This window comes from Ambystoma mexicanum, chromosome 5p (assembly GCF_040938575.1).
Source record: "Ambystoma mexicanum isolate Mex_15411 chromosome 5p, UKY_AmexF1_1, whole genome shotgun sequence".
Lineage (NCBI taxonomy): Eukaryota > Metazoa > Chordata > Amphibia > Caudata > Ambystomatidae > Ambystoma > Ambystoma mexicanum.
Window position 1 is genome coordinate 541,061,611 of NC_090930.1, and position 14,091 is coordinate 541,075,701.

Here is a 14,091-nt window from a genome sequence, read left to right on the forward strand (position 1 = left end):
TTAAACTATTATACACTGACCCCTTGGCCAGGGTCCTGGTTAACTCCCATCTGTCGGCTCCCTTCTCCCTCTACAGAGGGACACGGCAGGGGTGCCCGTTTTCTCCCTTGTTATTCGCGATGGCCATTGAGCCCATGGCGGATAGTGTGCGAAACAACCACGGGCGCAAAGGGATTCGCCTGCGGGACACTCCCGAAATTATATCACTGTATGCCGATGACGTGCTTTTATACATTAGAGACCCCTCAATTCACCTTGACCCGATCATGCACGAAATTATCAAAATTGGCACATTCTCGGGCTTCACCATAAATTACACTAAGTCAGAAATCTTTCCCCTCACGCCCGCAACTTCCCAACCTGCATGCGAATTTCCTCTCAAATGGGCCCCTGAGGGCATCAAATACCTGGGGGTTCAGGTGTCCCTCTCAAAATCCTCCTTATTGTCCAATAACTACGGGGCTGCCGCACAATATGCCAATGCCACGATGGAAAGATGGCGAAACCTCCCCCTCTCACTTTCAGGTAGACTCTCCCTAATAAAAATGATTATAGTCCCGAAGCTCCTATACGTATTTGCTAACGTCCCACTTTGGCCCGGGAGACCGTACTTTGCGGACCTGCACACGGGATTTGCCCGATTCTTGTGGCACTCTGGTGCCGTGCGCAGAAAGTGGCAACATATGACCCTACCTTATGAGAGGGGCGGCTTCAATGCGCCGGATCTCGCCCAGTATTGGATCGCCGCTCAGGCTCAGCACGCAACATATTGGTACCACCACCAGGATGCCCGCCCCCCCCCCCCCGCATGTCAAGCTCGAAATCCTTGCGACCGAGGAGGTAAATGTCATGTCCTTGATCCTTTTTCACTCGTATCGCTCTGAGGCCCCTGCTGACCCAGTGGCCTCCACCATAAGGGCGTGGCGGCAGATCCTGATGCCCGGTTCTGGCTCCCCCCGTATTACAAATGGCTTCCCCTTTGGTCATTCCCCGGCCTCACCCCCACACAGGATAGGCTCCTTATGCGGCACTGGTCGGACCTGGGATACAGATCACTCTCCGACCTGTTCCCCGATGGGAAATTCATTACCCCTGATACCTGGAGACCGGGGCACTCTAGTCCTCGTTGGAGCTGCTGCAATACTTCCGACTTAGGGCGGCGGTCCAAAACATGTGGCCTTCGTAACCGGACGAACCCCCTGGGTCCTCCGAGGTCTGCTGTATTGCCAATTCTGCCAGCGGTAAGGGCATTGTATCCTCCCTGTACAAAATGTTGATGACGCAAGTTGTTGGACCCCCCCACACTGTTCGAGATGCTTGGTGCCGCGATCTGGGATTAGACATCACGGATGATATGTGGACCAAAATGTGCATGCACACACGCAACTCCAGAGTAAGATGTGTTCAATACAAGTTACTTAATCGCCTGTACTACACACCCTATGCGATTGGGAAGTTTGCCCGGGACCAAACCATCTCTGTCAAAGATGCAGATCTAATGATGCGGACCATGCTCACATGTTCTGGTCCTGTGGGGCACTGGCCCCGTTCTGGGATGCGGAGAGAGACTCTCTCCGAGATTGTGGGGTTCTCTGTCTGCCCTGACCATTTGTCTCTTCTATTTGGGCTGTGGGAGGGATCAGAGGCGAAACGGGAGGCAAGGTTTCTAAATGTGGCGGCGATTGTGGCCAAGAAATGTATCCTGCAATGTTGGAAACATAGATCCCCCTCCCTCCTTCCCTGGAAATGTGGCTGAAAGCCCTCACCTGGACACAATCTTGTGAAGAAGACTACATTAACATGTTGCCTAGTACTGCTCGACCTAAAAACATATGGACAGGGTTTTGTAGCTATTTGAACCGAAAGGTGGATCTGGAGCTTCTATCATCTCCTCCGTCTCCAGATCCGGGGACGGATCACACTGCACGATAATGCCGTTATTGCTACCAGCCCCAATCATGATCATGTGTGGCCTACTGCTGGGCCTGTCCTTTGTCATTCACGCTTGAAATATGTAATGTGTGTTGTTGTTGCAACTTATAGTGTACCAGCTACTACTTTTTTTGCCAATAAAGAAAAGTTATAAAAAAAAGAAATTCCCAGGAGTGGCTAGACAACCTCCGACCCTACGATGGTTGAGCAATCAAGGCGGCCCGAGGAGCACTAAAGTGGGGGGTGGGGGGGTCAAGGCAGTTGAGACAAAATCCCAGGCACCAGTGCAGTCCACCGACCAGGGAACGATCCCCTACAGCCATAGACAATGGACGAGAAAGGAAAACTATGATGCCCCTCCGGAAGAACTAAACTAACCGTGTAGACCGAATCCTCCCGCTTCCCACGTCTGCTTCGCTCCGTCTCCTCCTCCAACGACTCTGTTATTTGAATTATTAAGTTTTCTGTTGTCTCATGTTGTCCGACTTTCTTTCTTTCATGTCTCACTGATGGTCCTCAGAGAAGCCTTAGGTAATGTCATGTACTTTATGTACAAAATGAAATAAAAAAAAGTTTTGGGAAAACAAAATGCATTACAGAGCTTTTTATACATAGTCTGTTGATACGGAAATGGGGCAATTTGGCAAAAAACAAGTAAAAGGGGCATTGTGAAAGATCTTTTGGAGAGGTATGTTTTGGTTTATGTAAATAGGCTGTTCTCAACTGAAATCAAAGTGAATCAAAATCAATGGCAGCGCCGCCCGACTCGAGCGCCGGCCTGAGAAGCGCATGCGTTACTTCCTGCTTGTGCTCCTCGACTCGTTGTCAACGCGTCAGCTCAGCAGGAGACTCGGCACTGGTCTTCCCCCCCTCCTCACAGTGCTGCACTGCAGTGCACTGCGCATCAAGTGATGCAAGCATGGGGGAGAAAGCGCAGCAGTTACTCAGCAGAGGGCATGTGCAGTTACTTCCCCGGGCGGTGCTCCCCAAATACACACGCATAAGCCGAGCCTGGGCAGAAAACAATATCACTAGTCTGGCAGGCAGGCTGCAGACAGCACCAGCCGCAGCCTGGAAATGGAAGCCAGTGTGAGGAGCCAATCACCCAGGCGCTGGCCTGGATCATGTCGCTCGCTCATAATACAGTCCAGTGACTGAGTCCAGGCTGTTCAACCCTGATTTTAGTTGACGCTGGCTGACCCTGCTGCTTCCGATTGTGGGGGTATATATGGTATTATATCCCCGTGCTTAAAATTGGGGGGGTTATTGGTCTCCCCTGTCCCCCCACCCATTTCCTACACCCATGGTTACCAATTGGTAAGTAACTTGTTCTTTGTGTGAAAGATAAATCAGCTCCTCCCCTGAGAATGGACAGAGCCCCAAATGTTTTGAGACTAACGTATCTTCACAAGCTTCCGCTTTTACTGGTAGCTTAAGACAACTGCCTAGTTGGGCCTTTAGCGGCTCGAAGAATCTGGGTTGGCGGACTGGGAGGCACGGCCTGCTCCACAGTTGTACGCTTTCGGTGTTCCAAAGTAGCAAAAACGGGAGCTGCAAGCAAGTCAACCTGGGGAATCGAAGTAGTTGGGCAAAAACAAGGGGCGGTAGGTTTTAAAACTACCATAGTGTGTGCCCCTACTGAGCTCGTAAGACCACCACTGACCCTGTCACAGCTACCACCTAAACTCGTTCCAGAGACCACCAGATCACCAACCACACCTAAGGTCCAATCACTCCCACGCTCCTCAGAATCATCCGCAAAATAAGTGCAGAGCATTGAGAAATTAACCAAATTTTGTACAACCGTTTTGTCTTTGGGTTTTAAGTAGGCTGTGATCAAACCATTAGGATTGTTATCAAGCTTGGATGTGTTAGTACCTTTAGCGTGACACCTATTGAATGAGGCTTCACCTGCTTGCCTCTTAGTTAAGGGCCCCAGCTTTAAGCTCCTAAGAGAATTAGTCACGTTTTGGTCTTTCTCAAGCAAACCCAAAGAAGCCTGCTCATCCGTTAACACCTCAATCTGTGCCTTAATGAATCGTAGGAACGTCAGGGAACCTTTATTGTTCTGTCCTAGCAAAGAGTTTTGGGACCCTCACTCAGGGCGGGCAGAGACACCTTAGACAGCATGTGCTCAGCCACAGTCTCTGTTACCCCAGGGACATGGAAACCAGAATGGGTATCTCATTAGTAAGGGCTTTCAACTCCCCAGGAACAGACCCAAGATCTGCACCCAATCCTAGAGAAGCACACAGATTTGCTGTCCTGCCTGACTCATCAGACACATCCCCGGCTGTAGCTAACACCAATGGTGATATCTGAGAGGCGGCGGACAGCTAATAAAACACGAAATGTGTCCCCATCGCGCTTTTCCCCATTCGTGTTGTAAATTCTGGATGCCATGATAAAGCCCTCGATAAATTTCATTTTGGCCGACAAATCTTTTTGAATTATACAGACTTCACGCAGTTCATTAAGATTCTGGTCATGGCTTCTATCCATTGTATCCAGAATCTTAGAGGGCACAGACAATGAAAAGGCATCTATTAAGGGCTTCTCCTGGTGCAAGTGATGTGCATGAGAGTATTTTGTAACGGGCAACCTTTCATGACTGAGCACAGAGCCAGTATTCTCAAGGGGAGATGAACAGCATGTTGAATCAGGCCCTGGTTGGTTGAAAAACAATTGGGCTTCCACTTGGTTTGGGGAAGGCCCGAACTTTCACCTTCAGATGGAGAGATTGGCACCACCTTCACTGTAGGTTCGTAAAGTACCACCTCATCCATGACATCATGGGGGCTCCCTGTGACGGAAACCTGAGAAACAGATATCCGGGACCCCAAGGATAAGCAAACCTACTTTGCCAGTTCCGACGATATTACCGGAGCTAATATCGATACAGCAGAAACCAAGCTACACAGTCCAATAAATCATCCGGTTCCAGTTGGCTCAGTGAATGAGTTCTCAACACCAGCCTCCAGTATGTTCTGGTCGGAGAGTATGAGTTCAGGACCAGATAACACCGGCTTGTCCCAGTACTCTGTCTCAGTTGCTGGGACTATCTCGTATCCAGGCTGTGGTGTGGGTCCACTGGAATGTCATCGCCCGGCTCCTCTAATGATTCCACCTCATGCCCCGCAGTACGTTTACCACTACATAGCTTGTGCATGTCGGGGAGCCCAAACAGGGAGACACGTATGACAGCAACAGGAAAAGGAGCTAGAGACAGTACCTTTCCAGCAAGCCTCGAATGCTGGCACTGTGAATCCTTCTGCAGCACGGTCTACCTTCTGATAGCTTGGATGCACCGGCTTAAGGGAACACGGAACACATTGCACACACCATGCGCTCCGCTTGTGAATGGGTTTATGAAGACTGCCACCTGGCAGTAGAAAGATGAGCAAGACTTGCTCTGCTTCACACGGAACACTGCGCATACCCGTGTGCTAGTTGTAGGTGCTTGGATCTCTCCTCTTAGGGTAACCAGTCGCCTGAAGTCCCCTGGGGTAGATTCTGTAGGCTCACTGTAGAGGAGACTATCCTCCCAGTAGAGCCTATGCTTCCCTGGCCCTTGCCCTTCCAGCTGGGAAGCTGTCTGTTGTCTCAGACCTTCCAGAGAGGAACACTTTGTCCTCTGCTGAAATCTGCTCTAGAGGGCCCACCTTCTGTAAGCAAAGTCTGCAGCTCAGGATGGCCTCTAAGATCCAGATCTTCCAAGCAGGGAAGGGTCTCCTCCAGCTCCGTTTCACCAGTTGCTGGGTTTTCAGGAGCTGGTTCGTCCACCCACTTAGAATCAGCTGGGGATGGGGTCACTGGGGTTACCTGGGACTGTCCTCTGGGGAAGTCCTTGTTTTCAGAGCAGATTTGGGTTTGAGACCTTTTTTCTTACCAGAGTCTCTCTGGATTTCTCCTTGGCCTCTCTCTTTCTGGTTTGAGATGCTGGATTTATCCCTTATCTCAAACTGAGTCCCTCTCAAGGTTGCCTCTCTGGCCAATCTCGTCAGCTCTTGTTTCTTTTTACTGGGAGGCCTGGGGGTACTGGAGACTACTCCCAAGAGTTTTCAAGTCATTCCCCAACAGAACTCTCCCAGATATTTCAGATTGTACACCAACAGGAATTTATACAGTCATGTTATTGCACTGGATAAGGGCTCGCAAAATAGGAGCCATTTGGATAGGGCCTCCAGCCGGTTTAGTGGGCCTCTAGGTGGCTTAGCTACATCCTCGGGTTTGAAGAAACTCCTCAACCACTGTAATGCTGGCGCCAGTGCCTCTGATGGTCATCTACAAGTTCACTATACTTCTAATATTCTTTTGTGTTGTCGTGTATGGTATTATACACATCTATATTCTGACCCACGGACACTAAAACACTAGCTTGAACTCCAATGAGGTCATCAGCTAGTAGCTGAAAGTGAGCACTTTTCATTGGAGCTTCATCCTCAGGAATGAAGGCTATGGAGACAATGTGGAACCCTGAAGGTTTACCATTGCTTCTGAGATCCCCTTTCACATGGTCAACAGACTCACAAACCACACATTTACCAAAGCTGTTCTGGAATGGGGGTGTCTGGTAACCTCCCTCCGGTTTGGCTCCAGAGGTTTCACTAGACCTGTATGACTTCCCTTGGTTTTTACCCTTATGGTTTTTGTGGCCCTCTTTAGGGTGTGGAGGATTAGAATTTTCTTTACTATCTTTTGTGTGCTTTTTCCCCTCATCCTTTTTTGGAGTTTCCCCAGAATCCTTATGAGTGGCCCTGTTGGCTACCCATGCGTGCCAATCCTCTTTAACCTTAGAGACCCCCAGCTCTTTTGCTGGACTCTGGTCTTTTTTATTTTTACTCCTGAGTGAGTGGGACCTTTTTCAAATGGATTGTGTCCTCCAACGTATTCCACATCTTTCACATGTAATGTCCAAAGCTGTGCTGCTTCGGAAAATTTTCGGCCGAGGGCGTCCTAGGTCGATGGCATCGGGTCGATGTCCCTCAAAGGCCTCCGTCGAGGGTGATGTCACCGGATGTTATAAAAAGGACGCACAGCGCCCGTAGCCTCAGTTCCATTTTTTCCGCTAACGTGTTTGTTTCGAGAACCCGGCGCGCCTCATGTATCTTCTTCGAAGAAAATGTCTTCATCGTCTACCCCTCCGATTCCCTGGTCTGGGTTTAAGACATGCCGGGACTGTAAGTCCAAAATTTCTATTGCGGACCTGCACCGCATCTGCTTGTGATGTCTGGCCGAGAGTCATGACACCGTCGACTGCTTGAAGTGCCAGTCGTTGACTGCCAAGGACTTGTGGGAGCGTAAGGGGAAGTTGCAGGTAGGTCGGGTTTCCAAACCTCGTAAAACCCAAAAATCTACAGGTATTTCCATTGACGATTCGAGGGGTGACTCTCCCCGTCGGAAGGAATCCAGGGCTCTCGGTCCCAGAGTGGTTCCCGCCACTGTTAGGCAGAATCCTGTGCAGTGCCCTTAGGGACCACTACACACAATTAAGACTACAAGTGGTAATACAAGTTCACCTTTGGTACAAGCCTGTACTACTATGTTAAAGTTGTAGCAGTAGCGGAGCAGCCAGGCTTATCTCAAGAGTATATGAGCAGTAGCTGAGATTGCACAAAGGGACCACAATTACTGTGACTCAAGCAAACACTGACTCAAGGTTTCAGATAGAAAATAGAAGTACATTTATTTTTAAACCATCTGTTATAAAACACAACACTTCTATAAATTCAAAACCACACGTAAAATACACTACACAACCAATTCACTGGGTACAGTATAACTCAAGGTAATACCCTATGTTTTAACGGACCGGTGTTGTGAAACAAAAGACGTTACCAGGAATACATATGCGGTCACTTTTGACAGTAATGACAGTTCTGTCTTACTAAAGATACACGTATCCGCGGCAAGAAATGTTAACGGGGGTGGGGGGCGCTGTTGAGCAGCCTACAAATTGGCTGCCTAGCTGTTGAGCTCCGTGCCCAGTAACCTGTCATCGGATCGCATCGGCGGCTGACAACAATATCCCACATTGAAAATACTTTCTGCATGTACTTGTAGCGGCGGTCTCGGGCTACATCCCCATCCACCGCGGCAAAAATCGGACACTTGCAGCCGAGTTGTGGCGCCCTGCCGCCTGAACTGAGTGGGCCGCGAGGGGGCCTACCCTGACTAAGCTGTGTGCATCCTGAGCACTCGTTCGTGTGCGGCTCCCCGGAGATGACGTCCGCCCGCCCCCTGCGTCGCGCCTGGCTGCGGCGCCTGCAGCGGACTCTCCTTCCTCTGCCCGTGGGCCGGCTTGGGGCAGCCGGGCCCGTGCCCCCTCCACTGTGGCGGGCTGAGCTTGGGCTCTGGCTGGTGCCGCTTATCGCGGGCAGCCCCCCCACCCCCTGGAGCCGGCTCCCTATCTACCTCGCGCTGCCCTGGCCTGACGTTGGACACGGCCGGCTGTGGGCGGCCGTGGCTCCATCGGATGCCATGCTGCAGGAGGGGGGCCGTTGTCGGCCTGCCTGGGCGGGCGCCAGCACCTCGCCGCTCGGCCCCTTTCCATCATACCATCCGGACTGCAGGTGAGGAGCTGGGGGGCCGCCTGATTGCAGCTGTATGCCTCCTATTTCTTAACTATACGGTCCCCTGCTCCTGCACCCAGCTGACATCACCTCAGGGGGCCTGCACTGCTGCCATCTTCTGCAGGGCCCGCCGGATGAGCCCGGGGGCACCAAACTAATAAGCAACGCGGCCCGCACCCTATGGTGTGCCACGCATAACACGCTGCGCACCGGACACTGGTTACACCCAGGCAGGCAACAGCTGCAGACTTTAGAGTGAGATCCACCCCTCCTTACGAGCCGGCGCCGTTCTGGCATCAACTGCCACCTACATTGTGGCATCACCTTCCTGTGGGGGCTCTACTCCAGGCCTTACACCCTGTCCCCTGGCTGCGGAAACTCCTCATACTTGCTCAGTGTTGTTCGCTGAGCGGACCCTCAGCACTTTGCCCCGCGTGCCCCCGTGCCGCTCTATCCTTGCACCTGGGTCCTAATCTGCTCTCCTTCTGTGCTCATTCTCCCCCTGTGCCCTTCCTCTGCCGCGCCTGGAAGCAGAGGACCTTCCTATGGCCTCTCGCCGATCCGGGGTGGTTAGGCGGTGATCCCTGGCCCTGACCTTGTGGCTGCCCGGCAGGGGGCCCCCTCGGGCCACTCTTCGAGGGATCCACCAACTGGTGCGCCAGCAATCTCGGACACCAAGCCGGGGCCCGCTTCTTCTGGCACCCCACACCGCCATCCCAGGGGCCTGGTAGACCTGCTCCCCGGACTATACAGGAGGCGCCTACCTACATCTGTACGCATCATCACCTGCCCTCAGGATGTCACATAGGTCTCGCTGAGTAACCAAGGCTGGGACTATGGAGAAGTTCACCAAACCGGCACCCAGAGCGGAGCAGGGTGCCTCCTCCTCGAACCATGATGACATAGAGGAGCCATCAGACCCCCTTCCCCCCAGCCCGATCTCACGGCAATGATGGAGTCCATGGCAAAGAACTTCCCCGCTTTCCATGAGAAACTAGATGACATAAACGCGAACGTGGCCTCACTTATGTCGAAACTAGACTAGCATGGCGCCAGAATAACTGAGACCGAAACCAGAATTGGGGCGAATGAGGATGGCGTACTCGACCTCCAAATCACAGTTACGGAGCTGGTGCGCGACACGAAGAGTGTCAAGGCCAAGTGTGATGACCTACAGTCGAGGTCACGCAGAAATAACATCTGCATCGTGGGGGTTCCTGAATCTGCACTCAAGGGTCGGATGGAACTGGCTGTGGAGACCCTCCTCGGCGACCCTCCGTTTCCCCATTCTTCACAGTTGAGCGGGCACATGCTGGTTAGCTCCCCGCCCCAAGCCAGCTGACTTCCCCAGACCAATAATAGCTAAGATTCTTAGCTACAGAGACAGAGACCACATACTACGCCTTGCACGTGAGAAAGGTGAGCTGAGAATGGATTTGCAAACCATCACAATTTTCCTGGATTTCTCCATGGGGGTCCAGGCGGAGCGCAGAGAATTCAACGGTGTGAAGAAAATGCTCAGGGAAAGGAAAATCGAATATGCAATGCTATTCCCGGCGCAGCTGAAATTCACCCACCATAACAAACTATACTTCACGGTTCCGGACGAAGCAGTGAAATTTATTGAATCACAGATCCCACTGAGAGAACCTGCAAATTACCTAATGGACAACGACTGAGGTGGTCTACACTTCCAATTAGGGGGGCGTCCTCCTAGGCACATCCACGGTCACTGGCGGGAGCTTCTTCTTCTTCCTCCAACTATACGACAGTTCACACCACCTACACCGTTGGAAGACAGCTGCTATCTACTACCCTTCTCCCTAGTGGACGACACTCTTCCCCTCTTCGGCGCCGGCGCTTGGATGTGGTGTGCCCTTGGACCCCCCCCCCCACAGCCTCTGAGTAGGCAGTCATGCCATGCTAACGGCAACCTTATCTCTTCTTGTCTGCTATCATCCGTCATTATGCCTTGTTTGTAACACAGCGCAGTGAAATACCGCTGCCGGTTCAGAGGTGCCTATTGCAACGTACTACTTGCTAAATTGGGTACACTGCATTGGCGACCCCCGCTGCAATTGCAATACCTGTATTGTTGAGTTGTTCTCAGTTGTGCCCTTGTTGGGCAAATGGGCTGATGTTGCCAGGTTGGGCATGGCACTCTGGCACCACTGTTCTGGGTGGGGAATAGTAAACTGCTGGTTGGGGGTGGGCAGTGAGGGTGGGGGGTGGCAAGGTTGAGGGTTGTTAAACAAAAACAGCATCAGAGCGTCGACCATGGTTACAAGGTGGTATGACTTCACTGAGGTTGGGCGCATGGCATTGAATGGCAACAAACATTGCTGCAGGGATGTTCCTTAATACGGCACCATGTCCCTTAATATTATGACATGGAATGTCCGTGGGTTGAGTAACTTTACTAAAGCTCACAGGATAACCGCTTACGCCCAGAGGCACGGAATCAAATACTCCTCCTGCAAGAAACGCACAACATGGGGTGCCTAGCAACATGCCTAGCTCTGGCCTGGGGCTCTAATAGGTACTACACAAAATACTCTACTCAGTCAAGGGGAGTGCTCACCCTGGTCCATAAATCGGTCCAATTTTCACTGCGCACCAGTCATATAGACCTGGAGGGCAGATATGTAATCTTTCATTGCTTTTTAGATAATGTGGAATACCTTCTTGTGAACACATACGCCCCAAACATCGACGCCCTGGATTTCTTCAATGAAGTTACCACCGTGCTCTCGAGATATATAGGATTCCCAATATTATGGTGGGTGGGGGACATGAACCTGATCCTTGATAACGAGCTAGATAGTGCTGCGGGCAGTGCCTGATCTATCTCACGCACGGCCAACCGATTACATGCACACGCTGCCACACTGGGCCTTAGCGATGTGTGGAGGGCCCTCCACTCACACGCGAGAGAGTATACCTTTTACTCATCCGTACACGATAGCCTATCGAGAATTGACCTCTTTCTCATATCGAGTGGGATGGTGGGCAGGACCACAGACAGTTATTATCATGCACACTTTCAGATCACTCCCCGCTAACGCTGCAGATCGAACTGGGGCATGCCCGGCCTTCCCGCTCTGCTTGGTGTTTCAAGTCGGAGGCATTGAGAGATTTTTTTTTAAAACCATTTTTATTGATTTTATTTCAACAACCAACACAAACCAAACTTACAGTGCATATAATAATATTGAATACACATCACATTGTCCATATCCACTGTTTCACCCCTTCTCACCCACCCTCCCGAGCCTACTCTCCCTCATGTTCTGTTCCTCCATCTTGCAGTAGGGATTCCGTTTCAATGTTTTCTGTTTGATCCTGGTCACTTGCTTCATCATGCGTGAGCCCGAATAATTCAGCTATTAGTTGTTTCCAAGCTATTAGGGTTCCAGCCCCTTCATCCCCCCCCGAACATTGCTTGCTTCCTGCCATACTACAGTCTCTGCCTCTGCCCATTTCTGTAGATCTTTCCACCATGCTTCTATTCTCGGTCTATGGCATGCCTTCCCCCCCATAGCGATTCTTCTCTTTGCTAATACACACGCCAGGTCTTTCAATTTGCTCACATGCTTGAGTTTACGTGGTCTAGGAAACCCTCCTAGCAGACAAGCCCACACAGTGTCCACCACCATTGTGATATCTTTTTCCGTCATCCTATGTGCTATTTCTCCCCATAATCTCTCTATTATTGGGCATGACCAGAACATGTGTACCATTCCAGCGTTTTCTTCATCACATTTGGGGCATGACTTTCGTACTGCCTTTTTAAATTTGGCTATCGTTTGGGGTGTCATATACGCCATGTGAGTTATGTATAATTGTATCTGTTGTAATCTAGCATTTCTTGACCCTTTCTTGTGATATCCTTAAGCACGTTCCCTCATCCCATCACTCATTGGGGTACCCACTTCCTCTTCCCAGTCCTATCTAAGCTGTACCACTTCTTTCCCAGCTTTGGGGTGCTCCCTACCTTTCCCATCCAGTTGACTGAGGACTGCACCTATTCCTACATTTGAAGCATCCGTTTGCACAATGAACGTTTGGTGGTAGGCATGGGCTCTGAGTACTGGGGCTTGGCAAAAAGCCTTTTTCAGGGTTTCAAAGGCCTGATTGCATTCCTCATTCCACCTAACCTTTTTAGGGAATTTAGGAGAGGAGATGACATTCAGTGGAGAAGCTATGGACCCATAGTTCTCAATGAAATTCCTGTAATACCCAGTGAGACCTAGGAAGGCTCTCACCTGGGTCTGAGTAGTAGGTGTTGTCCAATTTTGCACAGCTTCAATCTTACTGGGCAAAGGCCTTATTTCTCCACCTCCTACCTCTTGTCCAAGGTAGACCACTTTACTCTGTCCAATCTGGCATTTACTTGCCTTTATGGTCAGATTGGCCTTTCCAAGAGCCTGCAAAACATATCTCAGGTGGTCCATATGTTCTTCCCAGGAATTGCTAAACACTGCTATGTCATCCAAGTATGCCATGCAGAAGTCCTCCATCCCATTCAGAACCTGCTTTATCATCCTTTGAAATGTAGCAGGTGCATTTTTCAATCCAAAAGGCATAACCTTAAACTGGTATAAGCCAACTGGGGTAGAAAATGCAGTTTTCGCCTTGGCATGGTCTGTCAGGGCTATTTGCCAATAGCCTGACGTCAAGTCAAATGTGCTGAGGAACTTGGCTGCACCAAGTCTATCCACCAACTCATCTGTCCTTGGCAAAGGGTGGGCATCGGTCTTAGTGACTGCATTAAGAGCTCTGTAATCCACACAGAATCTAAGTTCTTTAGATCCTGCCTTTGGTACTAACACAGCTGGGCTAGACCATGGACTAGTAGAGGGCTCTATTACCCCGAGATCAAGCATCTTGTTGACCTCACCTTTGATGTGGGTTCTTACATTTTTGTAACGCTCACCTGATTCTCGCAGAGGCGCCGGTCTTGACTGGGCGACTACCGTATCTTCCAAGGTGATGTGTAGCACCCGGTTGGCTCTTGGGCTGGACCTTTGTGCACTGTATGCCTGACTTCAAGAGTAAGATGTCTGCAGATAGAAAATATGGGATTAATGAACTGGGGTGATTGGGGTGTCCCTATCTCTTTCCTTTTTGCTCTCCTGTAGACCCCCAAAGGTTAACGCTCTCACCTTAGGTAAGTGAATGCCGAGCTCTCCATCTGCCTCGGGGCAGGGTGCTGTAACCAGTTTCTTCACTGGATCGGTAGCGCAGGCCTCTTGACTTCAGAGGACTGCTGTCCGTCGTTTACTGCACGAACGTTAAGTTTCGAGTAATTCTATTGTCTTTAAAGTCTGAGGTTGGGCTGAAGTGAGTTGAAGATGGAGTCCGTGTGATGAATAGAAGCGCCTGGAAGCACGTAAGTAAGCGCTTGTTGCCTGCTTCACGATGCGCTTTAACTGTCTTTTATTTTGCAGGTACAAGTTCGGAGCGGCTGCATGGTGCCGGAATACCCACTGGGTTAGGTGTGGAAAGGAGTAATGCCACGTGAGTATTAAAGTTCCCCAATGTCTTTAAACGCACCTTGTTTTGTCTTTCAGATGCGGGATGCAGC

General features: G+C 50.7%; 1 protein-coding gene across 1 annotated transcript in view; it reads left to right on the top strand.

Annotated features, from left to right (window-relative positions):
- The window catches only part of TSPAN6 (tetraspanin 6), a 543,340-nt gene that overhangs the window by 358,105 nt on the left and 171,144 nt on the right, over nt 1–14,091 (top strand). The gene's annotated exons all lie outside the window — the stretch shown is intronic.